The sequence below is a fragment of the Lissotriton helveticus genome, chromosome 2_2, assembly GCF_964261635.1.
Source record: "Lissotriton helveticus chromosome 2_2, aLisHel1.1, whole genome shotgun sequence".
Lineage (NCBI taxonomy): Eukaryota > Metazoa > Chordata > Amphibia > Caudata > Salamandridae > Lissotriton > Lissotriton helveticus.
Genome location: NC_136060.1, coordinates 224,692,448 through 224,719,951, shown reverse-complemented (window position 1 = coordinate 224,719,951; position 27,504 = coordinate 224,692,448).

Genomic DNA, 27,504 nt, shown 5'->3' with positions numbered 1-27,504 from the left:
TGTGATGTATTCATTGTGCTACTATGTGTGTGTGCTGCACAAATTATTTATATTAAGCAAACAAACGGAATGAGCTCACTACCAACCTAACAAATGTTACTGAGGGGTCTCTCGCTATAAAAAGGGGAAAGGGAAGAATCCTACTTTTTTAAAGAGCCCTCACTCACAAATCTAGATGGTGACATGCTTCATTTTTGGGTTCCCATGCAGGGTGCCCAATGCCTCCAGGGTGTCCTTCAATGCCCGAGTCACAGAAGAGCTGTTTTGTTGTGAAAATGAAAGTGCAAGTGATTTCAAAATTGACTCAAGGCCACCCACCTGTTAAGATATTTTAGTAATGGGGGTTTCGTGAAATTTTTAAAAGCAGTGGTGGATATCTTTGAGACATAAGTGGTCTCATGTATCCATATTTATCTCAACATGTTTCAGTCATTTTTATTCTGTGCCCATGTGGGTCAATATGGCTTTCGTCAGGACCGAAAAATGCTGCTTGAATACCAAGACATGTTTGAATTTAAGCCTACAGTGAAGGGATTACATCTTGTGATGATTTCTGTTAATGAAATACAAAAGGAGAGAGAGAGTGTGGTTATGTAGGTAGCATTTCAAAACAGGGAACCTTGGTGGGTGCAGAGGTCATGCACTATCTCCCACACAAGCTATAACCTCCAGTAGACACTGACATTCTACAACCTCATTCAGAATCATGCCATGGATATATGCCTACATGTGATAGCAGTGGCAGCTTGATCTCCGCTAATTATGCACCATGTGAAGTCAGGTTTATGTCACACATATTTGCAATTTAAAAAGGTATCTTAAATCAGGAGCTACTTATTGTATTGTATTGTATCTTACACTTATATAGCGCAGACTGTTACCCTACGGATATCCTGGTGCTTGGAAAACCAAATCAGATGGAATCGGCAGAGAGCGGAGCTGAGTATGGGGGCCTAGAAGTCTCAGATTTTAGCAAATAGCCAAGTCTTCAGACTATTTCTGAAACACGTCGGAGAGTTGGCTTGCCTGATGTTCTGAGGTAACTCATTCCACAGGCCGGATGCTACTGTACTGAAAGCCCTACCTCCCATCCTAGATTTCTTAAATCTGGTAGTTGTTGCCAGACTCACACTGGACGAGCGAAGGAGCCTGGTGTAGGATTTCTACACAACAAGGTGGCTTCGAGGAGGTGGGCTCTGTCGTCACACTGTAGAAGATTATTGTTTTTGGAATAAGGGTTAGTCAAACCGTCCATGGTATCTTGGACCCCCAACTCCCCCCTACTTCCTTCATCAAGGACTCTCACCCTCCGACTCACCGCCATCTCCTCCTTGTGAGCCATGCATCATGCCCATTATGTTGTTCAGCCAGACTAACTGCTCTCAGACAGTTGATCAGAGGCACTTCTGTGGACACACTAGCTGTACACGCTATTGGACTCGGTCGTACTTCTGATGGCACGGCTGAGAGCACAGAAATACAAGGCTACTCCTCAAACAATTACACATCAAATGAGGGTTCATCAGGCATTGAAAGTTGGTCTAGCAGAGAAGAACACAGGACAAAATCCCACGTCTGAAACAGAACTAGACAATGGCCACAGACATGGCAGGATTATAACCCCCAAAACCGAATGGGGATACCGCAGCAATTCTTCTAACACGGACAACCACCACTTTCCCTCAAGGCCTTCCACCAGGTTTTCCCCAAAATCAATGGTCTTCTTTTTTTATGGAAGGGAGGAAGAGGATGGGGAAGAAGAAGAAGAGACAGCCAAGAGTAACCACCAGTGGTATGTTGAGGGCCAAACAACTATAGAGAAGCTGAGGGTTGACACTGTAACCAACTTATCCTCAATCGCACTAATAGACACACAGTGCAGGATGCTAAATAAAGGGCTACAACTTGTACCACCAGCCAACCTGGACAAATTCTATTTACATTGTGAAGTGGAGGAATTCTTTAGGAAACTCAGACTAAAAGATTTTTGGGAGAAGATGAACTTATGGGAGAGACAGTAAAGATGGGTGACACAGGGTTCAAACTGAATATCACCTTCTGCCCACCTACACTACCATACCCATTGAAGTACTAAACTTTGAACAAGAATTGTATAATGATATTGAATCATTACAAGAGGGAGACAGGAATATCTACACCAACATGACCAGAGCAGAATCTACGAAAAAAATAGGAGACAAAAACACTCCTAAATTCTTAAAAATAGTAATTCTTGTAAACCTTTTAAGGGTTCAGGTGGGTATTACCTTCTGATCAGTATGAGAATATGAGAAAATAGCGTCCTCCTCAATGGGAAAAAACATCCCCACCGATCACTTCTTAGCCAAATTATACTTGTAATTTCTTTAAAAATATAATATTTGATAAATTCGACCATCCAATCTTCTTTTTATGATAGTAACATCTGATCGGAACATATAGTGGTCATAAATCACACTATTTGGATGGTTATATCAATAGAGTACAATGCATTTCTGGACCAGCCCTTTGTCAGGGGAAAGTTCCTAAAATGCAATATTCCAAAAGAATCAAGATACTATCCTGCAAACAATCCATATAATTCACAATATTTAAAGGAGTCATCAGAAAAAAGCAAGAGAAGTCTTCAGAAAAAGCAAATATAAATAACATTTACACAGAATCAGTGAAATGAAAAAATCATATAATTTATAAAGTCCACAGAAGTTATCAGTAAAACAAGAGTCATCAGACACACAAGAGCAGTCTTCAGAATAAGCACATAAAACTACCATGTACACAGAATCAGAAAAATGAACCGTGAATAGAAATCACTTTGTAGAACAATCACTACATGAGGAAATCACCCTGTGAGAAAACCAGTGCCAGTTATTCTAAGTAGGAACACAAACTGTGAGCAGAAATCACGTACTGAAACAATCCCTCTGTGAAGAAATCACCCTGTGAGAAAAACCAGTGCCTTGTCTTAATTGTGGTAATTGCAACAGCATTATTAGGGGTACTGTGATCATCCATCCCACTCAAGGCACTCCTATAAAATTGAAATCAACAGTAACATGTGATTCGAAGAATGTGATTTATTTATTAAACTGTCAATATGAACTGGTTTATGTATTTAAAACTGACCGAAACATGAAAGTAAGGCTAACAGAACATAAAAGTAATATCCGTACAAAAATCTGAAAAAAACTGTTGCAGGACATTTTAATAGTCACAATCATAACATAAGCCAACTAAGATTCCTCATCTTAGAAATTGTACCCACGAAAGAAGGTATAAATAACTAGAAATCCCTTCTCCAAAGAGAAGTATATTGGATTAAGCGACTTGACTCTGTTACTCCGAAAGGACTGAATGAACATTTGGATTTCAATTGTTATACATAATTTTATGTTTGAGCAATTTCTGATATGCCCTTGAGCTATCACTTTATTTTAATTTTAATTTCACCTTCATTTTTATAATTCTTCTTTTTACATTTCTGCGTAAAGTAGTTTCACATTACAAATAGTTGGTGTTATTAATTTTCTGATACCTTGGTTTACTTTATTCTTCACCATTTTATCTTCTAATCATGGCGCCTGTTTATACCTGTGGCTAAAGCCTCTTTCTAGCTTAATTTCCCTTGTTTATTTTACACCTGCTGTATTCTATGCCGCTATATATATAAGAATCAATAAAGGGTTCTGGCCCTCCATCAGCAAGGCGAGGCCAATGCAATAACCATAACAACAAGAGAGGTGCCAATACTGATACCATTCATACATTCAATAGACAGAATCACACGTGCACTCGTAGTGATCACAGCTAAATTATTTAGAAAAAGGTTTTTATTTTGAATAACATTTTCTTTTCAATTTTATCTTTAATGAAGGATCATTAAATTAAATTATAATTCAAATATTTGATCTGACTAAACAATAATAATTAGAATCAAATGCACCAATTTACAACCAGCCCAAAACCCCAACAGAATGAAGGAAAAACAAAGGAAGAATAGGAGAAAACCAAGGAAAAGTAAGAACAAATGCAACAGAATAAGAAAGGGATATAAAACTCTCCCAGAGAATGTTGGTCAAACAGTACGGTGTCCTGGTTTGAATTGCCTACAAAGCTTCTTACTGATACATTGCTATACAACCAGGCACCTATCATTTGGCATACTTGTATCGACAAAGGTCTACGCGTTTCAAACCCATACATTATTTTGGGTTTTTCTCACGACCTGGGAAATGAGTTGAAAAAATCAAAAAGAAATCAATATAAAATAAAAAGTGCATGGGTGACTCATTTAACCTTCCATACGTTTTCATACACCTGACAAAACATTCAAAAGGAGGATAAAACCTCTCGATACCTTGTACGTCTTTTTGCCTGTCTTTTCACAAGCGCCTTCCTCTTGCCAAAACGGCCGAGGCCTTCTACAAGGTGGAGTCGCCTGTATTTGAACGCATTAGCGTCCGTAGCAGCATCAGATGTCATAAGTGGCCGCCATGAGTGGAAAGTGACAAACGTTATCAAACCTTTATTGTTCCAGGTAGGCAGAACACTTACCAATAATGCCGGGCTGAAGCAGACTTTGTTGATAGCTATAGTGGCCCTTTTGCAATCAAAATCGAACATCAAATCCTTATGCATCAATAAAGAAATGTTAACGATAAGTGCCTCAATTAATAACGGGGGCCAATACAAAACCTACTCACTCCCATAGTCATGTTGCTATAAAGAATCAAGTATGTAAAGGAGCGCATCACTGTGCTATGACTCCAGACATAGTCAGAGAATGGCAAGTAGGAAGATCGTCGATAGAAGATTTTTTTTATAAAAAGCCATCAATGCTGGCACTATTCATAAGTAAAGAGCTGATTGTAGTTAGAACAAAGCAATAAAAACGTTATCTATATAACATGGGGCAAGTGCCACAAAATAACACCATTCAAGTATGGCTTACAGGAGAATTCTTTAAGTAGTTTGACGTTCCAGATTTATTTGACAGAACAAAAGGTCACATTTGACTTGCTGCACTTAAACTTACAAATTGTAAATCTCAGAGAGTTCATTAAGTCCATTAACAGCAGTATTATATTTAACAATCAACATAGCTTCCCTCTGTAACAATGTTCTTTCAATATCACTTCCACCAGGGTTGTTCTCAATTTTGGACAAAGTAGTCCATTCTAGGCCATTTATGTCATGGTTGAGTTTGAAGGGACCCTAAATTTGTGCCACCTTACCAGCACTACCAACTCACTAAACTTGGAACCACGAAAGGTATGGACATTAAGGAAACACACTAATTGTAATTCTACCAATGTGGTGAACCTAATTCCCTTTCCATGCAACCTTCAATAAGTGGGAATGACTACCAGAAAGGTTAAAATGCCGCAATATACATTGCAAGCAAAACACTAAACAAATGACAGATCACTTCTTGAGAGCCAGACATACAATAAACGACATGAGATTGGAGGTCATAGAACAGAATGAGCAAACCACCGGGAGGGAAAAAGGACTACTCTTGGAGAAAGAACATTGGTGGATATACCGTGCGTCAAGACACAAGACAAGGCTGAATGGTAATATCCCGTGGTACACGGTACTTCAGCAGCAGTGAATAATGACCATGACACATATATGTCCAAGATACGTGGTATACTCACCTCCTACTAGTACATGACGCACATTGATGTGATTTTATGTAGATGTTACTCTAAATACTTGATGTACAAGTACTCCCCATGACTGATTCTGTTCATGTTCATAAGGGTCCTATAATGGGCAAGATGGGTAAGATGTGAGGCTCACAAGGAGGAGTTCGAGGGGAATCAGACAGTGAGAGGCTTTGATGAAGTAAGTCAGGGGAGTTGGTGCTGCTAAGACCACATCGAAGATACCATGGATGGTTCCGACTAACCTTTATTCCAAAAACGATAACCTTCTAGAATGTGATGACAGGGTCTTCCCCATCAGAACCATCATGTTTTGAAGAAATTCTATACAACAAGTAGGTCCTGCCTCAGAATACCTTTTAAAATGGTAAATATATCTTACACAAGCCTGAAATCACACAGTGCATGACTAGCTGACAGTGAGTCGTCACCACTACCACACATAGGGACACCCAGCCGTATATCCATGGGAAAATTCTAAATATGAAGGTACACTGACAACATGTGCTGGAGGTTCTAGCATGTGTGGGACATAGTGCATGACCTTTAAGTCCACCAGTATTCCCTCATTTGAAGTGCTACCCACATAACCATACTGACTCTCTCCTTTTATATTTCATTAACAGGTATCATCGCAAGAGGTGATTACTTAACTGTAGGTTGTAATTGAAGCTTACTCCTCATGTCATTGCCAAATGCGGCATTTTTCGATCCTCATAAAAGCAATATTGATCCACATAGGCACAATATAAAGATGGCGGAAACATTTGACCATAAATATGGGTACATGAGACCACTTGTCTCTCAAAGATATCCATCACTGCCTGGAAAACTTGCCCTATATCCCGATTATTAAAATTCCTTAAACAGGTGGGTGGTCTTGAGTCAATTTTAAAATCACTTGCACTTTCACAAAAATCCAGTTCCACTGTAACTCAAGAGTTCAAGCACACCCTTCTTAACTCAGGGTTGGAACCCAATGATGAAGCATGTCATCAACTAGGTTGCTGAGTGAAAGTTCTTTAAAAAAAACAATAGGGTCCCCCCTTTCCCTCTTTGGGCAAGAGACCCTTCAGTGACATTTATTAGTTTGGTAGCGAGCTCATTCTTTTTGTTTAGTTGATATATAGTTAAGGGAAGATGGACAAGTTATTTTCTCACTCTCTGATTCCTGGTATGCATAAATACTTTACTCATTGCATCGTTAGATAAGCCTGACTGAGGGAGAGCACAAGTTATCATTTAGTGTGTATCTAGCTTGCCCAGACTAGAGTGGTGGTTTCTGACTTACCTGGGTGCATACCTCAGCCAACCACAAATCCCATTTCTAATAGAGAATCTCCAATGTCTTGGATTACAGACCTAAGTGTCGAAGTGGAGGTGCCAGCTATATAGACTTTGATACAATAAAGAACTCAATGCTCTGGTATTTGATTGGGAAAAGTCTGAAGATCTTGAAGAAAAAGAAGTAGGACTATATCCAAGGATATTGCAAAATTATTCAAGTATATACTGTGCTCTGAAATTATTTCAAGTTGAAACATTGCCTGCCTGGCATTTTTCAATTGTGATATTAAAATAGGACATTCAGTTTATCAATGGAGATATTTAGTAGTCATAGAGTTTGTATTATTTGATGTACTTCAGTTAAGAAATGTAGTTTTTTTCCCTACTAACTGTGACTTTCATTGGATTGGATAAATGTTTGGTTTATGATTCTTGTGTATTCAAATGTGCTGTATATATCTTATTCGTAATGCAGGTGTTGGCGGAGTACATTTTCATGCAGTTTACGTTAATGGTTTTTTGGAAACTAGAGATTATCCACATGCAGGTAACTTTTGGGAGCATTGTGTTAGCATTTATTTAAACTAAACTTGGAGCTTAGATAGTGTTGTGAGAAGGAGAGTATAGAATCATCTATGTGTTGTTGTGTAAATGTGTGCTGGTTGTGCTTGTCCAAGTGTTGCAGATGTGCTGGGAGTAGCATTCGTGAGAGATAGGGAATCTAATCACTTGAGTGTATGTTGACTCAAACTGGGGAAAGGGCAGTACCTGGTCACTTGATGCAGTATGGTGAGAGTACCCCATGGTATGTGCATTTGTGGAAAAGTTATACCCTTTTGCGACAATTTGCACTGGGAGCACCCCGAGATGTGCTAAGCAGGGAAAGAATAGTACCATGTTGTAAGAGGTTGCAAGAAAAATACCCAGTGGAGTGAAAATGTGAGGAGGTGTAACATCCTTATATGAGAAGTTGCAAGGGATAGTTGGTGAAGTCTAATAACTTGTCATTAGAAGATGCATTTGGAAGTACCTTATGGTTTTTTGAAGAGAAGTACCATGTGACAAATGATTGCACTGGAAAGTACTCGGTAGCATGGGCGGCTCCTCCACTAAGGCGGAGGAGCATTGCCTCTCTGCTCTTAGAGCAGGAGAAGGGAAAAAAATGATAATAATAAATCCATTATTATCAATTCTTTTTCACAACAGGGCTAAGTTAGGGTGGTGGAGTGGGTTGCACACCCAAAGTGCTCATGACTGTTTGCCCAGCCCTTGGAGGCCAGTCAAACAGTCATGCCACTTTGCATGTTCCCCACTAGGCGGCATTACACAACTTGGAAAAGAACATGCTCTGGCTCCCATTCCCCGCCAGAGCACTGAATCACAGAGCTCAGACCAATCATAATGCTTAAATGCAGCATTGTGATTGGCTTAGTGGAGGGAGCCTGTGTGCTTTCTGCTTCTTCCAAAGCTGAGCAGAAGGTGGCGTGAGAAGGGACTGAAACAGAGGAGAGACGGCGTCTGGCAAAAGGTAAGTGTTATTTTTTGTCCCCCTGCCCTGCCACCACCTTTTCCTGCCAGCCCCCACTGCTGCTAGCCCCCACTGCTCGGTAGAGTGAAAATATGAGGAAGTGTAGTACCCCGTGGTGTTGTGGCTGACAGCCACAAGCTTCAACACAGTGAGGTCTGGTACCAGGTATATTTCTGTACAATTGGGAATATCTAACAGGTGTGTGGGCATAGGATATAGGAGGCAGAGTGTGTTTGTGATTGTTCTATGGTGCATTTTATTCAGCTTGAGTATAATGGAGTTGGTCAGTGTTGTGTTTGAGCGTTAATGTTAAATGTATTTCTAGTGTGTTCTAGGCAAGTGCTTCTTTACGTGTTGATGTGTTCTAGACTCAGTGGTTGCACTGCAGCACTGCTCTTGTGTTTGATTGGTGTGTAAATTATTTGTTTCAACATGCTTCTACTGAAGAGGATGGGGGTACTGAATCCCATCATGCAGTGTCTTTAAGGCTCTGTGTCTCCCTCACTCTCTTCAGCTCATAGCTTGCTTGCAGTACACTTCTGCCGTTATGGACAGAGGCGGACTTGGTGGGGAGTAGGCAGGAGCTGTTTGAAGACAAAACATGGGAGACATAGCCAGAGTCGAGATAGGGCCGTGCCTGACCAGAGTCAATAAAGTAGCTTGGCGTCCCAGAAGCCCAGTGGAGTGAGCTGAGCAGGTGTTAAACGCATTTGATGCAGTGATTTACCAGGAGCACATCCAGCAGGAGTAATACAGGGACTGGTGCTGCAAAGGAGAGCCGGACTAGGATGGTTTTCAAGATGCTGACTTGCTGGATTTCCTGAAGCCCCTCAGAGAACCAGCTGTGGCAGACACATTTTGTTCAGATTGCTTGCTTCTAGCCCGTAGTCCTGAAAGCTTTACAACCAATAATGGCAAAGCAACTGTGGCTGACCTCAGTTTCGCACTCAAATTTCAATGTCGGATAATTAATTCAATATTGTGCACAACAACATCCGGGGCTGGCCACAAAAAGCTCCACTGTCAAGACAGATACCAAATTGTATAAAACAAAGGATGGTGCACCAAAATTAGCAGTCCAAATAAATGTTCGTGTTTTTGAAGAGTCCTTTATTCTTTTCAATCTTTTTTTTAAAAAGGCATCAGCTTTACAACCAAATCAAGGCAGCACCTTAAGCTGACATTCCTAACAGTAGCATCACAGGATGAGATAGTAGCTAACTTGTGCATCTACACAGTCACCAAAATCAGAACTTAATTCACTACTGACTTTCCACACATTACAGATATTAGAGAGCAATTCTTGGTTATAATGGTTGTCAGCACAGCTTTCAGAATTGTTGATCATACCAATACACATAGGAAAACTGACAGTCTCCTGTTACTAATCAGGGAGCCATTTATACAAATTATGGACTTTAATTTGCATTTTTGCATTGTATTGTGAGATAGTTTAACAATCACTCATGTAAAAAATAAACAGTGCCCTCAAGTAAACACTCCTTTCGAAGGGCCATGAGACACTCAGGGGCTACTGGCCCCAACCGTGCAGTTTGAGTTCTTCTGCTCCTGATTTCCAGGGTCTGACCTACTATGGTTCCTGAGTAACTGGGACAAGTACCCCTTATGGTCTTGACTCACAGGGTTGTGTGGTCCCGGCAGTTCAAGGCACCTTTGGGATGGAGGGATAGTGGGTAGTAAACATAGGCTCACAACTCAAAATGCGAGCAGCAGCAGCAATAAATCATTGTCCTGTCAAATATCCACTTTTATGAAAAAGAGGAGTATTTTATTTCTACCACTTCCCACACACAGGAAGAATATGTCGTTTGCACACAATCACACAATTCCCCTTGAAGTCGGTGATCAAATATTTCTTTGGCGTTTCCCTGTCCCACTCCCTCCTGCTGTTAGGGATAGTGTTTGTTCCCCATTCACCATTTGTAACATCCAGGGTATGCCCTACTAGCAGTCTGAGTCTCAAGAGTAATCATTGAATCCCCGTTATTGCCACCAGTGTCCTAGTGCCATAGCAGTTCTAGCAGCAAGTTGCCCCAGGGCAGACAGCAAGGCCTAGAAGGAATTCATGGAGTTTTGCTCAACGGGATCCAAAAACACCTCATGAGATCCCACAGAACGCTGTGAACGGGCAAAAGAATGCACTTCCATCTGTTAGCGCTGTTCTGGACTGTAAAATTTGCATGAACAGCACCACGCAGTCCACATGGCTGTGAAAATTTAGTTTTTCTGATATCTCTGCTGTTCTGTGCATGGTGCTCGGCCTTTTCTTAATCTACTTTAATCCTCTTCCTAATCCCCCTCATCTACCCCTCATTTACTTATTTTTTATCAGTGTGTGCATTTTACATTTTTGTCTTTTTAAAAACGTTTTTGTGACCGTTTGTACTTTTTTTGTTTTCACTTTCTTTATTGTGCTCCACTTCTTCCGTTCTGCCTTTCTGGTTATCCAATTTTCTTTTCACTGTGCCTCAAGGCATGACAGGCATCAAGCAGTGACACCAGTGCAGCAATTTTTCGCACACCCTTTGGCCACCTGCACCGCTCAGTGGTGCAGCCCACCCCATTTTTACAGAGGTGAAGGTGGATACACTTATTTTACTTTTGTGTAGCGTCACCTCCACTCCCTGCTGCCAGGAGGTGGCTTGCCTGGGAGAGAGTATGCACTGTGGGAGCATCGGCTGCTGTGGGCAAGAGTGTCCCTGTGCATGTGCTGTATTACCAGGGTGCAGAGCACCACACAGCAAATTGTGCCCTGCTGAGTGAATCTAATACATCATGAACAAGACCTGCTCAACCTGCTGGGTGTCGTAGTTCCAGGGCTCAGTGAGTATTAACTTTTGCTTTTTAGAAATGCTATTTTTTTCCTTCAAATGGTATGCTGCTCTCACACTCGGAGGTAAGTAAAGTTTATGGTACTAATAATATTTGATCTTTCTTGAGCTAGCCAGGTGCTCGGTGCTACCTCCTCATACTCATTGGCGCTCACTTGGGCTGATTAGTTAAGAAGTGATGCATACTCCTCTGTCCTGTGACTAAGATAGAAATAAATCAGGGAGTTAGCATTCTCTGTGCATTTCTTTATGTAGCTCATACAGTCCCAATCTCCCAGCAATATGTAGTATGCATTGAAAAGGGAGACTGAGTTGGCCCATCAAATGGTATGAAGAAGCATAGATCATTTGTTGCAATGCATGAGTAGTTCAAAATGTAATTAAGGACAATAGAAATAGGGCTTAGGTTTAGGAAATTATAAATAGGGAAATAGGCTATTTGATATTTGATTCAGAGAAGTACAATGCTACTGTGTCCTCCTATCAAACACGTTTTGGGGAGATTAACTGTCGTACTAATCTATTTTTTTAATCTTCTTTATTTTTTACAGCAGCACCCAAGGAAAAGAGGGAATAACCGCAGCTGAGCGAAGGGGCTGACACCAGTGCAGCAATGGGTTGAACCACAGTAGATGGTTTTGCTGGCCCCAGTAAGTCCAGTTATTATTATTTATTTCCCTAACTTGAAACCTCTCCCCACAAGGAGAATAATTGTCCCCTGTCTATTCTTTTGTACTGTCTCCTTTTTCCCAACTCCTCTATCTAATATTTGTAAAAGTATCCCTGCATTATCCATTATTATTTCATATTTCATGTTTCTGTAGTGGACTTCCGCCTGTCTGTAGTTTTCTTCTGCTTTTTTTAATAAGCTTTCCCTCTCCCCTTATATGTCTTGTGGTACTGTTAGACTAAGAGAACATATTTTGTTGGTACTGTGAAGATTGCAGACCCAAGTAAGCTATTATAAACAACAAATGTCTATTGAGAAGGTATTTTTGCTCATTTGATTTGATTTGATTTATGCATTTATTGATTAACTTGGCTCCTGGCATTTATAACATTATCTACCAACAAACCTCCTAAAGTGATAGTTTTCATAGTAGATACTGCTAATCGAACTGTCGTGAGGTATTGCTGTTGTACATTGTTAAAAAATAATAATAATTACTTGGGAGATGAATCTGGTATCTAAAATGTGTAAAGGAAATTCTAGTCATAGAACACCAGTGCCAGTGCCAACAGCGACAGTGTGACAGAGGTGGCCAAGGAGGTGGTTAGAGGGAGAGAAGTTCCAGCAGTGGCAGGGACAGGTGATGGTAGGTCACATTGCTTGCTTATTAACAAATTAAGTATGCCGTATTTGCTAAGGGAGACAGATACCCAACCCATCATTATTCATCACCTCCCTGCCCGTGGCATTTCACCATCTGTGACCTATCGGTAGCATGATTCAATTCAGCACTGCAGTGTGTGTTTCCTAGTGCCCACTCAGTCACCTCCTACTAATATTTCACTCCATTATTATCTCCTAAGTTCTATCCCAGCCTACCAAAAAAATAAAATATCCATTCTTGGAATGTGCCACATTTTTCTACCAAAGCGATTTCTGTATTTATATTTCATAGGTTCATGACAGATTTATACATGTTCAAATGTTTCTGTTTTGGCACTCCTCAATTATAGGGACTGACAAGCTATAGCTTAGCACATGTTGGTCAGTGTCACCTAATTTTTCTATAACAAAACCTCTACCTAGCCTAATACCTCTAACATACTATGCAGTAGAGTAGCTTACCTTACTGCCAAGTGAAAGCATTTGAAAACATTTTGCGGTAGAGGGCGAGGCCAGAGAGTAAAGTGGGACTAAGTTCCTGATTTAGAGTTTGGCGGATGAGCTACTCTGTGATGAAAGTGCAAAATACAATCTATATACTATTCCCTTCCCTGTACTGAAGAGTCAGGGTAGAATTGAAAGGCAGTCAAATAAGAGCAGGGCTATTGGAAACAAAGTAAGTTAATACATTGTCCATCACAGCTGCACCTGGAACATGCTGCAGACTGCAGAGAGCAGCAAAGTACCCAACGCTTGCATGCCTCCATTAATGTAGAACAGACTGAATACTAATAATTGTGCAGCATATATCCGCCTTACCCATTAATGAGAGGCAATTTATTTTTATTTTTACACATAAATTGTCTCTTTAGTTTTTTTACTAGGAAATTCTTAAAAAGAAATAAATCATTTAGTTTTATTCTGGTGGTATTCTGGTTAATTCCTTGACGTCAGTGCTTTTTATGTGATGCATGAGTGGGGAAATCTTGGCCCTGTGACTAATTATATCAAAATTTCCGATCGCCCTATAAGACCTGCAATGCTCTGCTACTGTGCCACTACTATAGAAACAATTGTTTGCACTGAGCATTTCAATTTTCATTTTTTTTCCTTTGTTGATAAAGATACTTCTGCTGGTCCACCATCGCAGCAAGAGAGAGCTGCGCTGCGCTGCTGTGGCACTACCAGATGGAGCCTATCTAAACTGACTATGGCTGGCTGGTGGCTTTGGAGGAGGAGGCAAGTGCCGCTGCCCCAATCCCTCTGGCCAGCCACCAGCACCTCCATGCTTGTCACACCATTGCCAGCACCGGCGGCCGCTGGGATCCCCCACTGCTGCCCCACCTCCTCATCATCATCCACAGGCTGCTTCAAGCGCCTCATCTTACATGAGCTGGCGCTGCTTCGCCAAGAGGTGGCATGCCTTCATGCTCCAATCAATGCCTTCCAACTCCCTTTTTTAAGTATACCTGCTTTGGTGGGAGGAATTTGTTTTGTGGATGGAGAGGCAGTTGGGGCAAAGAGGACTTTGTTGGCATTTCTTTGGACATTTGCTGGGGTGTTTTATTTAGTTGTTTGAGAAGAGGGATGGGCCTGTTGTGGGTGTGTTTAATTTGTTAAAAAAATAAATGTGAATTGTTTATGACAGAAACCTCTCTTTTGTGCACTGCTTTTAGCGAAGCATGTTTTTTAAATCTATATATCAACATGTATACCAATTAGGCATACCCATGTCCTACTACCCTCTGTAACTATATTGACTACTTGGGTGGTATGCACATTTCTATATTACCTACAACAAAATATATTCAAAAAATCTTACTCTTCAGTAGAAGTTAATTACTAACTAAACTAGTTTACTTCACTCCATAGTTCTCTCACCTTAAAAGATGAAGCGATGGGTGATACCTCATTCTTCGAAAACCTAATTGCACCCGGGTATGCCAAGGTGCCTTCTTATTGGTTGTGGTAGTAGTAGCAGGATAGCACGCTAACAGGGAAGACATCACAAGTGAGGTCACACTCCCTCCTAGTTGACCTCCAGCTGTAGGATTAATGAGAGGTATTATCCATCACAGGCACCTAAATTGAAAGCAAACACAAGATTAGTGGGTTATTTATATCATAAATTATTAAAGACAAAAAATAGCAGTAGTAACTTCTTCTGTGTAATTGAGAGGTAGTATTTCATTAATTTACTAAAACAAATAAAATGAACAGTATGAAATACTCGAGTCGGGAGAAGTGGACTCAGGACAAGGTTAAGCATTTACACACGACAAGGCCTGACTCATGATGTTGACGAATTATGTTATATATATGTGAATTATGTCTCCCTTTTATGCATGGGTTGGTGCGTGGGGCTGGTGTAGGCTATTGCTCAAGCAATTGAGGATCCATCAGTATATTGGTGTTGCTTTTACCTCATCCACCACACCAAGTATGTATCCATCCATTTATGCTGCAAATTAAGTTTGAAGTAATCATAGTACAGACAATATCATTTGGTGAGATAATCACAAATAATTAACAACAATACTGTATCCATTCAAAAGTCAAACCACACCACCATACCCTAATATATTAATCAGGACAACAATGTACAAATGTAATTGTTTGCTTTATGTGCATCTAAGGGGACACACCTTTGACAGGCAGACCTGTGCAGGGGAAAATGGAGTAATCCTTAAAATATAAATGCTGATGTGCGCCTATGGCAGGCAGGGGGTATAGGTTGAAATGGAATAATCCTAAAGAAATTAATGCTGGTATGTGCCTATGGCAGGCAGAAGTTCAAAGGGAAAATTGAATAATCCTTAAAAAATGAATGCTGGTGGCGCTTATGGCAGGCGGGGGAAAATGGAATAAACCTGAAAAAATAAATGATGCTGTGCACCTATGGCAGACAGGGAGTTCAGGGGAAAATGAGTAATGACAATCTTTAAAAATGTAATGCTGGTGGGTGGAGGACATTTTTTAAATTGAAAAACAATTAGTCATTTAATTTTTTACAATAAATAAATGAAGATATTAAATAAAAGAATATTAAATAATAACAAATAAATAAATCAAAATTAATTGCTGGTGTGCTAGGGGAGAATGAGAACTCCATCGGTAAGCAAGGTTGTGCAGGGGAAAATGGAAATAAATGAATGTTAAACACTGCTCATATACATATACTATAAAGATCCTAAAGCAAATTAAATTGATCTCAGGGAAAACGTAAAATAAAATTAACAAAAATAGGAATTCAGAGCCCTTTTCTATCAATCTCCCTAGAAAATAGCTTTGAAAACAGGAAATAATTATTTAATACACTGGCTGGCTTCACAAAATGGCCACCGGCAGCATGATCAAACAACAACTACAAGCAAGAAGGCACGGTGGACTCAACAAAGAACACATGCCGGGCTATGGCAAAAGCACATTGTCTGAATACACAAAGTGGCCACCGTCCACATGGTCAAACAACAACTACAAGCAAGGAGGCATGCACAACAAAGAACACATGCAGGTCTATGGCAAAGGCACACTGTCTGGCTACATAAAATGGCCGTGGGCTACATGGTCAAAAAACAACTACAAGCAAATTGGCATGGACAACAAAGAACACATGCAGACCTGTGGCAAAAGCACACTGTCTGGCTACACAAAATGACACCGACCACATGATCAAACAACTACAAGCAAGGAGGCAGGGACAACAAAGAAAACATGCAGGCCTTTGCAGGGGCTTCTCCTCCGAGGAGCGTCACCCCCTTGCTATTCAAGCAGTGAAAAATGGAAAAATAAAATGATAATGGCATATTATTATGATTTTATTTTTCTTACTGCAGAGGCTCTGTTGTTTCCTGCAGGTGGGGCTGGGCTCCATGACACCAGAGCACTTCAGGAGGAGGAGTGGTGGCACTCTCCAACAGTCATGTGCACTTGGCATGTTCTAAATCCCTGTTCAAGTAGTGGCAGGCTAAGATCGCTGTAAGAGAGCTAAACAGGGGTATTGGGCTAGTCTGATACTTAGTAAATTATCCAATGGACACATCAGACACAAATACAGGACTAAATCTGAGCAAATCCACACAACATATAAAAGTAAAAAACGCTGGTACTAAAATTAGTTATAAAAATGTACACAATTTATTTGAAACCTCCCAACTGGGTTACAGTCTAAACAATGCAACAACATATACAGTATAAAATACCATTAAAAAATGGCAACCTTATTAAAATTATATCATCATTTAGCGAGAATGTGACATGTTGGTCGAGGTATATCGACGACATTTTTTTTATTTGGACGGGCAACCTTGAAACTCTCACGGAGTTCATCGCTTGGCTAAACTTAGGCGATAATAATCTTCGCTTTACCTCCAATTACAACAAAGAAAGCATTGAATTCCTGGATATTAAAATCCGTGTAGAGAATGCAATTTTAGGTGTTGATCTTTACAGCAAACCTACTGACAGAAACACATTACTTCATTACAAAAGCAACCACCCAAGATGCCAAAAAGACAATATACCATTCGGCCAATTTTTAAGAATTAGGCGTAACTGTACAAATATAAAGGATTTTAATAGACACGCTGATGCCCTGTCAGATAAATTAAAAACTCGAGGATATCCCAAAAGCTTAATTAAGAAAGCCTACAAACGGGCAAAATATTATAACAGGGACACACTGTTTGACAAAGACAAACAGAAAAATGACAAGAACCAGGACAAATTAATTTTTGTCACAAACTATAGTACAGCAAGTAATAAGATTAAAAATATCATTAACCGAAATTGGCCATTGCTCAACGATAGGCAGGAAGTAAATATCCCTAAACCCATGTTCAGCTTCCGAAGGAACAAGACCATAAGAAATTGCTTAGTACATACCTTTAAAGAAAATAGCAAGGACAGCCAAGGAACTATTGATAGGAACCCATTGCCCACTGGGAACTTTGGCTGCAATATGTGCACTAACTGTTCATCACTTATGAAGGGCAATGTGATCACCTATAACGGAATCGATCACAAAATCAAAAGTTTTATCAATTGTAAAAGCAAAAATCTGATATATATGATAAAATGTCCGTGTAATAAGGCATACATAGGAGAGACAGCAAGAGAAGTAAAGGTGAGGATAACAGAACATAAATCTGCAATCAGAACCAAAAAACTGACTGCCCCCCTGGTAGAACATTGGATTAAACACAATCACAAAATAGAAGATTTAAAATGGGGTGGTGTAGAAGCCATATCCCATAATTTCAGAGGAGGGAATGAGAACATTAAAAGAAAGAAAAGAGAACAGTTCTACATGTCTCTTTTCAACACTTTTAGAACAGGACTCAATAACAGAGAGGAGTGGGAAAGACTAATTCTATAAGTAAAGGAGTAGCCGGGTAATGACCCACAACGAGCACTGTAAATCTGCATGATAGGTTCCATCTTAACAACCTGACATCTGCTAAACTATACATGGGGTTGTGTAAGTAGGGACACGCTATCATATGACAGAACAGGACGCTATATGTCATAATAGGAAACAGATACAGATTGGACAACAGCAAACTGTGAGGAAAAGAAAAATTAAGTCATTCTTTGTGTGTTGTGAATGAATCTTGACCCATTTTCAGCTGAAATAAGACGATATGGTAGTCCCATAATGATCAAATAATGTTTAATTATCCACACCGCAATGATTGTACAAAAGTTATGTATTTTTACAACTATCTGCACATATGCTCTATTTAAAAATAATAATGATGATGGACTGTTTGTTTCACTAATGGTAGTTTGGTATTCACATTCTGTTGTTTTAATGATATGGGGAAGAACAGTCACCTACGACACCAATGACTAGATAATGTTTGAATTAGTGAGTCAGTGCTTTGCTTAATAATGCGATTTTTCTGTTTCCCCTGGTTTAAAATATTTCATTACTGCCATTATCGATTAAGTAAGTTCCCAAGTAATATGGCTATAATTTTGTCCCACAACGTACTTTTCATTCCCATACCAAGATGGCCGCCATGCTCGGTCGTTCACTATAAAGTGAACCGTCAAATTTATAATGAGTAATGAATACAAATTTAAGTCGGTGGATAATTACCCCATATATATATTTTTTATAGAAAATAGTTAGACCATTTGACAATCTGAGCATCTTTAGAGAAATATCGTCACAGTCGCTAGGATCGATCAAAGCTGAAACACTTCCGGAACTACAGCCCCGGGTTGTGTTTCACAGACTCGACACAAAGCAGATAAATTATATTTAAATACCAAAACTAGTATTTGCGATTATATCAGGCAAAGGGAAAAATAAAGATACATAAAATAAGCGTGTCTTTGGAGTTTCGGGCAGTGACCAACACAATCACTTCCGGGTCAGATCGGGCTGAAACCGAATATAAAGGCCCCGAATGCACTGGTCATTTCTCTTCGATTTGCGCGAAGTGGGATGACACGGAGGAACAGGGAGGCCGACTTGAACGAACAAGGTATGTGCGGAGTCGAGCCCTTGGGAGATTATCATTTAGAATAATATTAGGCTATAGTCTTTTTGCTCAATAAACATACGAGATAGAGAATTATAACAGCTCCATGACCCAGTTATAGAATTTGTAAGGATGGAGGGGCGGTGCAACTAGATTCCCACTATAGTCCGCTCCATATGCAATTCAGAATATACAAAATTGGCATCAGGCAATATTTTAACTTACTGTTGCCCACAACTTTGTTTGAATGCTTTAAACTACTCGTATATTCAAGACAGATGCAGACAATGGAATCAGAATCTATGCAATATGTAGTAGAAATAGCAACCCGCGGTATGAGACATATTGAGAATTATAATCTTTTAATACTTATGTTTGTAGATTCCGTATTTCCTGGTTATATATGAGAAAGGACCGGAACAAGTGGGGATAACTCCCATAGCCATAACCTGAATCTCTACCCACATCTAATGGGTGAGTAATGGAATGGGGAACCTTGAGGTACAGTTATGTTAAATGCTAAAAATAGTAGTCCTCTAAAACTTATTACTTTCACACTCAGGACAAGAATATAGAGAAAAAGACTCCCCACAAATGAACTAATCCGTCATAAAAAGGAGCACCCTCTATCAGCAACGGTGGTTCCTCCGTGCACACTGATAATCCTCAGTCCGCAACACAAGGTAAATAAATCTACCACTGCCCAACGAGCTTATGGCAAGTGGAATATTAGCAATAATACTAAGGAATGGCATTGTCCATCTTTTTATCCTATCTAGACTTTTCGCTTGTGTATGAAACACTATGAAGATACCCTGGTGATAAGCAATCATCAAGAGAGATAGCAATTGAAAAGCTTCTCCAATATAAGATAAAGGTACATATGGCTTTCTTGTAATTAACCCAGAAAGGGCAATTGCTGAATTAACTTGGTGTCTTGTAAGACTTAATCTACTTGACTGCAACTGACTAGAGGCTGACAAGGGGGATTAGAATAAATATGAGAACACCAGACAGTAAATGAAACAAGAGCAGGGCATGTAGAAAACGCAAATATATGCAATAGACCATGATGTTAAAATCTTGTTATTTGTTCGTAGATAAGAAGTCAAATGTTTGTGTCCTGAAGAAGGTGTCAAGACTCAATAACACCGAAACGCCGCGTCGACTTGTTTACAACACTTTGACTGTGTATAATTTTAATAAGGTTGCCATTTTTTAATGGTATTTTATACTGTATATGTTGTTGCATTGTTTAGACTGTAACCCAGTTGGGAGGTTTCAAATAAATTGTGTACATTTTTATAACTAATTTTAGTACCAGCGTTTTTTACTTTTATATGTTGTGTGAATTTGCTCAGATTTAGTCCTGTATTTGTGTCTGATGTGTCCATTGGATAATTTACTAAGTATCAGACTAGCCCAATACCCCTGTTCAGCTCTCTTACAGCGATCTTAGCCTGCCACTACTTGAACAGGGATTTGTTTTTTGTGCATGACTGAATTTCCCCCACCCTGAAAAATAAAACAGGGGATCCTCCACTCTTTTTGAACTTGCACTTGGCATGTTCTCCATCCAGGCTGCATTACAGCCTGGGTGGAGAACATGCCCAGGCTCACAGTCCCTGGCTGAGCGCCGAACCATGGCGCTCAGACTAATCACAAAGCTGCATTTCAGAGTTGTGATTGGCTGGGAGCCTGCCCAGACAGGAAGAAGACCAGAAGATGAAGATGACAAAGGAGAGGCAGCAGCCGGCCAGCTGTAGCCAGGTAATTGCTTTTTTTTTGTTATCCCCCACCTCCCTCTGTCCTCCCCGACACACCTGTCCGGTAGCAGCTGCTAGTGGGTCTATTGCAAAAGCACACTACCAGATCTTTGTGACTGGGGGTGAATGTTAGCATTGTTCAGGATTCTAGCCAGCATTTGTTCCTTTTGCTTTTGTTACCCTCACTTACGCCACTGGATTCTAGCTAGCCTGGCTGATGAGGGGTGATTCCCCAAAACTAGTCCCAGGATGCTTGTTTCCAGTCCAGGGAGTACCTGGCTTGGCAGTTCAAGCTAGATTTTTCCCATGAGAAGCAAGGTGAAGACTGATTTGCATATGTCTGGGTTAAACTGGGGTAGCTTGGTGAGCAAAAGAAAGATAGATTATGCCAAGATCTTTGTGACTAGGGGTGAATGTTTGCATTGTTCAGCATTCCGTCCATTATTTGTTCCTTTTGTCGCCCTAATTGGGAAGGATATGCCCAGACAAGGGTCTCGTGCTTACTTGCGCCTTTAGATTCAAGCTACCCTGGCTTATGAGGAGTGATGCCCCGAAACCGGTCCCAGATGCTTGTTTCTGGTCCAGGGAGAACCTGGCTTGGCAGTTCAGGCTGGATTGGACTCATGAGGAGCAGGGTCAAGACTGATTTGCAAATGGCTGGGTCCAAACTGGGGTGTCGTGGTGAGCAAATGAAAGACGGATTAAACCCAGATCATTGTGTCTGGGGGTGAATGTTTGCATTTTTCAGCATTGTTTCCATCATTTGTTCCTTTTGCTTTTGTCACCTTAAGTGGGAATGGCATGCCCAGACGTGAGCCATGTGTTCACTTGCGCCACTAGATTCAAGCTAGCCTGTCTGTTGAGCGGTGATGGCCCCAAACCAGTCCAGGATGATTGTTTCCGGTCCTGGGAGGACCTGGCTTGGTAGTTCAGTCTGAACTGTTCCCATGAGCAGCAGGGTCAAGACTGACTTACATATGGCTTAGTCCACGCTGGGGTAAAAAAAACGAATTTCGTTGTGCACACTGCATCACATTTGGGGATGCAGTGCACTCAACAAAATGTGTTTTATTTACTTAAAAGGTGCACCTGCACCTGGTCCGGTGACCATTTTTGGGTTCTCCCTATTGAAGTGTAACATAATTTAATTGCAGACAGACATTGAGTTTGGCCGTAGTGGAGACTACTCTTTCTCTGCCATTGTCAAACATGAGAAGTAAGTGCTGTCGGAGAAATGGCTACATGTCTACTCACCTAATTTAGATAAGAGGACATGTAGTCATGCTGTAATGTTTCTTACGCCAGAAACCCTGGCAATAAGGAACAGTAACAACATAATGTTCCCCTTACCATTTGAGGGGACTCTCATGGCAAAGGAGCAGTATGATTTTTATGTACAACTAGATAATCCTATTTTGGGATTTACTTTTTTTAAAGAAAAAAATGATTACTCGGTGCTACAAGGTTGTGTCCTGAATATGCAAACCCAAAGTAAAGTGCGATATGCATTACCAGGATCCTGGTAATAACTACCTGCTGAGCGGTCATTTATAAATGAGCCTGGCAGCCTCTCCACCATGGGAATGGAGTAATTTACCCCAACCCCATGGTGGAAAGTGGTTCACCCGCCATGATATAAATCTGGCCCTAATTCTGAAGGTAGAAATCTTACCCCGACAAAGTCACTCCAGATTAATACTAGATGCATGACACTCCAGATTAAGGCTTGAACTGGAGTCTGTGTCCCAATCACTTGGTTGTCAAGCCTCCATGCTGAGGTTTTATATTGTTTGTGAGATAACAATGGCTCCTGTGGATAATTAAAGGCTTTTTCTAATAAAATATTTGCAATGGCAATGTACAGGGTTGAATTGATGTCAAGAAGAAAGCTGGCCGCACACACCGAGGATTCATTGATTTTGTATAGTTATTTATATAGTAAGTAAGTAAAGTGAACAATATATACTTAGTGTTGGCAAATAAAAGTACTTTTCTACAACAGACAATAATTAAACAATGATGAGAGGTGTCCTAGTGAAAGAACGTATGCATCCTAGGCTAATGGTGACATATTATGTGACATATGTTCAAGGTTTCTATTTGGAACTTTCAGCGACCATACGAAAATTAGCCAAATATTGAACAACACTTTATACAATCATAAGTGATGGGTAATGGTTCGCCTTGGTTAACTGTCAACGGTGTTTCGACCCTGTTGAGGATGTATGGTCTCTTTAGGACCTAGAAATATTGGGACACCTGAAGGGAGGCCTGCACTGCCTAATGTGAAAAGCAGTGGCACCATGCATATAGTGAAGAAAATGAACTCACAGGGGCCCATGTGAGGGTAGTGATGGGCAGAAAAATTAAATTGTAGAGCTGGGAAGGTCTCGGCGGTACTGGAGGAACTGGATGTTCAATTGAGATAGGAGCAGTATGCGCATAGTAACGCTACGTGTGCCAGGGCAGAGCTGCACTTAAATACAGTTAGTCGCTCATCAGGCTGTAGCTCTGTGTCAACAATTAATACGAGGATTTTGCTTCCATGTGCAGAAGTCTTATCTTGCAGTAATGACAATTTGTCAGCTCCCCGAGTGCTGCTGGAACAGAGGAGCGTCCGTCTCCCTGTTTTGTGCGATTTTAAATTGGGACCAGGAACCCCCAAACAAATCCATTTATGGCCCTACTAAAACATGTCTTTGAATTTCCAATTAATCTCTGGTTTAATCAAGTAAAGTATGCTGTGACAACTCTTCAAATCAAAGAAACAACCCTGCAGGTAGGGGAGGTCCCATATTCTGCCTGGGAAAAAATTATTAATCAGCAATTGAAAGAGATCTCAAAGGAGCAAGACCTACTATTAGCAAGGCATTCAAACGGTTTCAAGCTTTAAATGACACTTTGCTGGGAAGCCACAACCGTATTTTCTGAAAGACATAAATGCGGAAATGCACAGACAGAGTCTGCACATATGACTACTAGGGATGCCAGCAAAAAGGATTGTAGGCTGGGTAACTATATACATGAGTCATGGTTACACCTGTTATGTTGATGCCCCTTTCAGCCCATCAGAGATGATTATCGATTAGACCAGTCTTCCTGGCCTTAGGGGCCATATGTGCCAGGAATCCTCCTCAATTTGTTTTACACACATTGCCCCTTGGGTGCTGGTGATATGAGCCACATTTATCAAAATGCTTAGGCAGCGACTCTCCTCACCCGCAGTGGGTGTGTACGCGCAAAGTCAAAAATTTATAAAAATATACTGCCTGAGTACTGTCTGACAATAGTTAATCTGCGACCGACGGCACCTGGGGCTGACTTTAATCTTAGCCCTGAACTGTTGATGCAGACACTGGCTGTTCACTTGATTGTGCACTGCTTTTTTCCACAAGAGATTTTAAAAATAGCACACTGTCTGCTTACCTGACTTACATATATTACACAAGAAATGTTTAATATTTAACATATTTGATGTGGTTTTATCGGCTTATAATGGATTTTATTAACTAAACAATAAAACTTACTACTACTACCCAGACAAAGGAGCAAATAGTATCTACCCAATGAGAAGACTTTAATGACTGCAACATTTTAATTTCTCCAGATCAGAGTTTTTCCCACCAAATCTAATGTTTTCAATGGGGCCTCATAGATTGACTATCCAGCACTGAAAGGGTTTTGTTGGACACAGGCTTCAACCTTACTGTGCTGGCGTATTTTGACATCTTTTTCAGAGACCAAATCAGAAGTTAAAACCTTTGACCAGGATGATTCGTTTGATGATTTGGACCCCCACTCTATCGCTGTTGGCTTGCACATGTGCCTAGATCTGGGTGACCCAAAAGCAGTAACCTCTAATTTGCACTTTATGGGGCATATTATCAAGGACGGGTGATACATTATCAACGCTTTTATCGGCAGGAAACTGCCGATAAAGTGGCGATAATGGGCTTAATAATATGCTGTATGGAATTCCTATCCAAGCCCATGTTAGATGTCTTCACATCTAACATGGGCTTCAATAGGAATTCATAGAGCATATTATCAAGCCCATTATCGCTGCTTTATCGGCAGTTTCCTGCCGATAAAAGCGGCGGAAATGTATCTCCCGTCCTTGATAATATGCCCCTACATTTTCTTGCCACTTTTTGCCTTAAATCTTTAAAAAATCATATCTCTATTAGATTTTTTAAATTGTGGTGTATTTTGCTCATTACATTTGTCTTATTTTTTAGAAATTGATTGTGGGATTTATATTGTGGGATTTATATTGTGTTTTGCTTTGACTTTTAACTGTTTTGTTAAGTACTTTACATATTTTCTAGCCATATCTACCAGGATAGTGAGCTACGGTTTACCCTGACAAGTTTGTAACATTATTCCATGTGGTGGACTCATATCTACCCTAATTTATAATCCAATATTGTGCTATACCATATGCACAAAACATCAGGAAGTGTCTGTTCGTTAGCAGTGGTTGTTCTTGCAGTGAACACAATATTTCCTGATCCCTACAGCACAGAAACAACCAGAACAGCACAGAAAAGACCCTTGGGAGATCCCTGTAGCACACCAACACCTCTTTCCAGTGTGGTCTTGTGCAGCCAGAGATTTTGTGGGGCAGAGCAATGTAAAACAACACAAAAAGAATCCTCATGGGCAAAGCACCCAAAAACAAGACAAACATAATCCATCGCTTTGCTCTGACATCACTCAAACTTATATCATGGGCCCAAGCAAGGTAAGGAAGTACAATTCTGAGCTGGAGTACCTGGCCACCGTTTTGCCATGCCTTAATTCGTGTGTTCCTTCGGTACCTACAATTTGAAGGTTTGGGTTCTATTTGTGACGTTCTCAACATCATTTGGATATGTGTATAACACATTGATTTTCAGTTTTTTCAACTATTTTCTGTTTCCAAATTCCCTCTTATCTAATATTTTTTATTTGATGGGATATAGGGTATGTTGAACCCATTAAAAATATTATGTTTTCATATGTCTTTCCCAAAAAATTGAAAAGTTGTTGTATCATCTTATCGACAGCCTTGAAAAAGTCGCAAAAGCGACGAAACACATGTCGGCTGTGTCATTGCTGTAACAACATAGCAACAGTGGTGAAGAGGTGTCTGCTGAACAAATGTTTCATTATTGCTTCTGTTTTTTCCATTAAATTTAAGAACCTGAGTGTGAATAGTCAGTTATATACTATATTGTGCTGTGCTCTGTCATTTATTGTAATATCATGACATATGTTTGAACATTAGCATGAGAAATATTGGAGAGAATGCCTTCCCACATAGTTTCGGACTATTTTATTTGTTTAAGAAAGATGGTAATTCTGTGATTACTAACGTGCGCATTTGTATCATATACGTAGAGCATGGGGGCAGCATTTTTTATAAACATATGCTAATATTACATGCAGAACGTGACATATGACATTATGAAATAGCAGCTATGGACCGGGTACATCTTATTTGTCAGTCATTGGGGGCATAGGGAAGGAGTCACACAGATCTGAAAAATCAGAAAATGACAATTTGAACTTGATACCTGTTTTGAGAGGCTAACTTTAGTTTTTGACCGTTTTCCTTGTTAGAGCATTTGGATTTTTCACTGGCATTTGATTCTAGTTGCATGCCGAGAGTCTGCACGCCGTTTCTGTACCTCATATTAAATAAGATTTGTAATAAACTGAAACACTGTGATTTTGATATCCTAAAGTAGTTTGTCTCCAGATTGTAAGTAAAATAAATAAATGAACACCTTGCATTAGACTGTCCTTCTGTTCCAACTTGTAATTCAAATGAAAGCTTTCAAATCTGTTTTTAATGTACACAAAATCAATATATTTTTTTCAGCTACTTCCATCATTTTTGAATAAACAGTTCTTCTCCAGGACATTCACTTACATGTAATTATGGTGCTGTTCTTCAGCACTACCGGAATCCCTATATGGTTACTACAAATCTGTTATTAAGAATGTTATGTTAGCCTTCCAGAAAAATACAATGTGCAATATTTTTCGTACTTCTTATGGTAACCTTTTTTACATCAGCAATTTGGACTCAGTGTCTTTATAACTGAAGAACTAATTAAAACTATGGGTATTGGTATCCGTATGTGCAGTGGTCATGGCACTGCAATATGTGATATTAAGTGGGGGAAGAGGAACGCGTATGTGAATAACATTTTAGTTTTTCCCTTCTACTTTGCTCCTTCGAGTGATATGATTGTTTCTTGAGCCTTAAAAGCACGCATGAGCATTAAATGGCTGGTTTAGAAGCTGCTGAACCTTTCAGTGCATTCACATGTTTAAGCATGAGGCCTTGCTTCTGCATTATTCAGAGAACGTGAAGTGCACTAATGTATTACCTTTATTTATAGCGGATTTCCCCAATCATATCACCAATTACGCTATAGCAGCAAATCAAATGTCACTTTCTCGTTCCCTTTCAGATAAGTGCTCAGGCCTTCAACCCCCAGACTAAGCAGATTTGGCTTTAGCGGGGACAATGTCAGCATTTTCCTGATGTCCATGCCAATACAGCTACCTATTAATAATGTAAATAA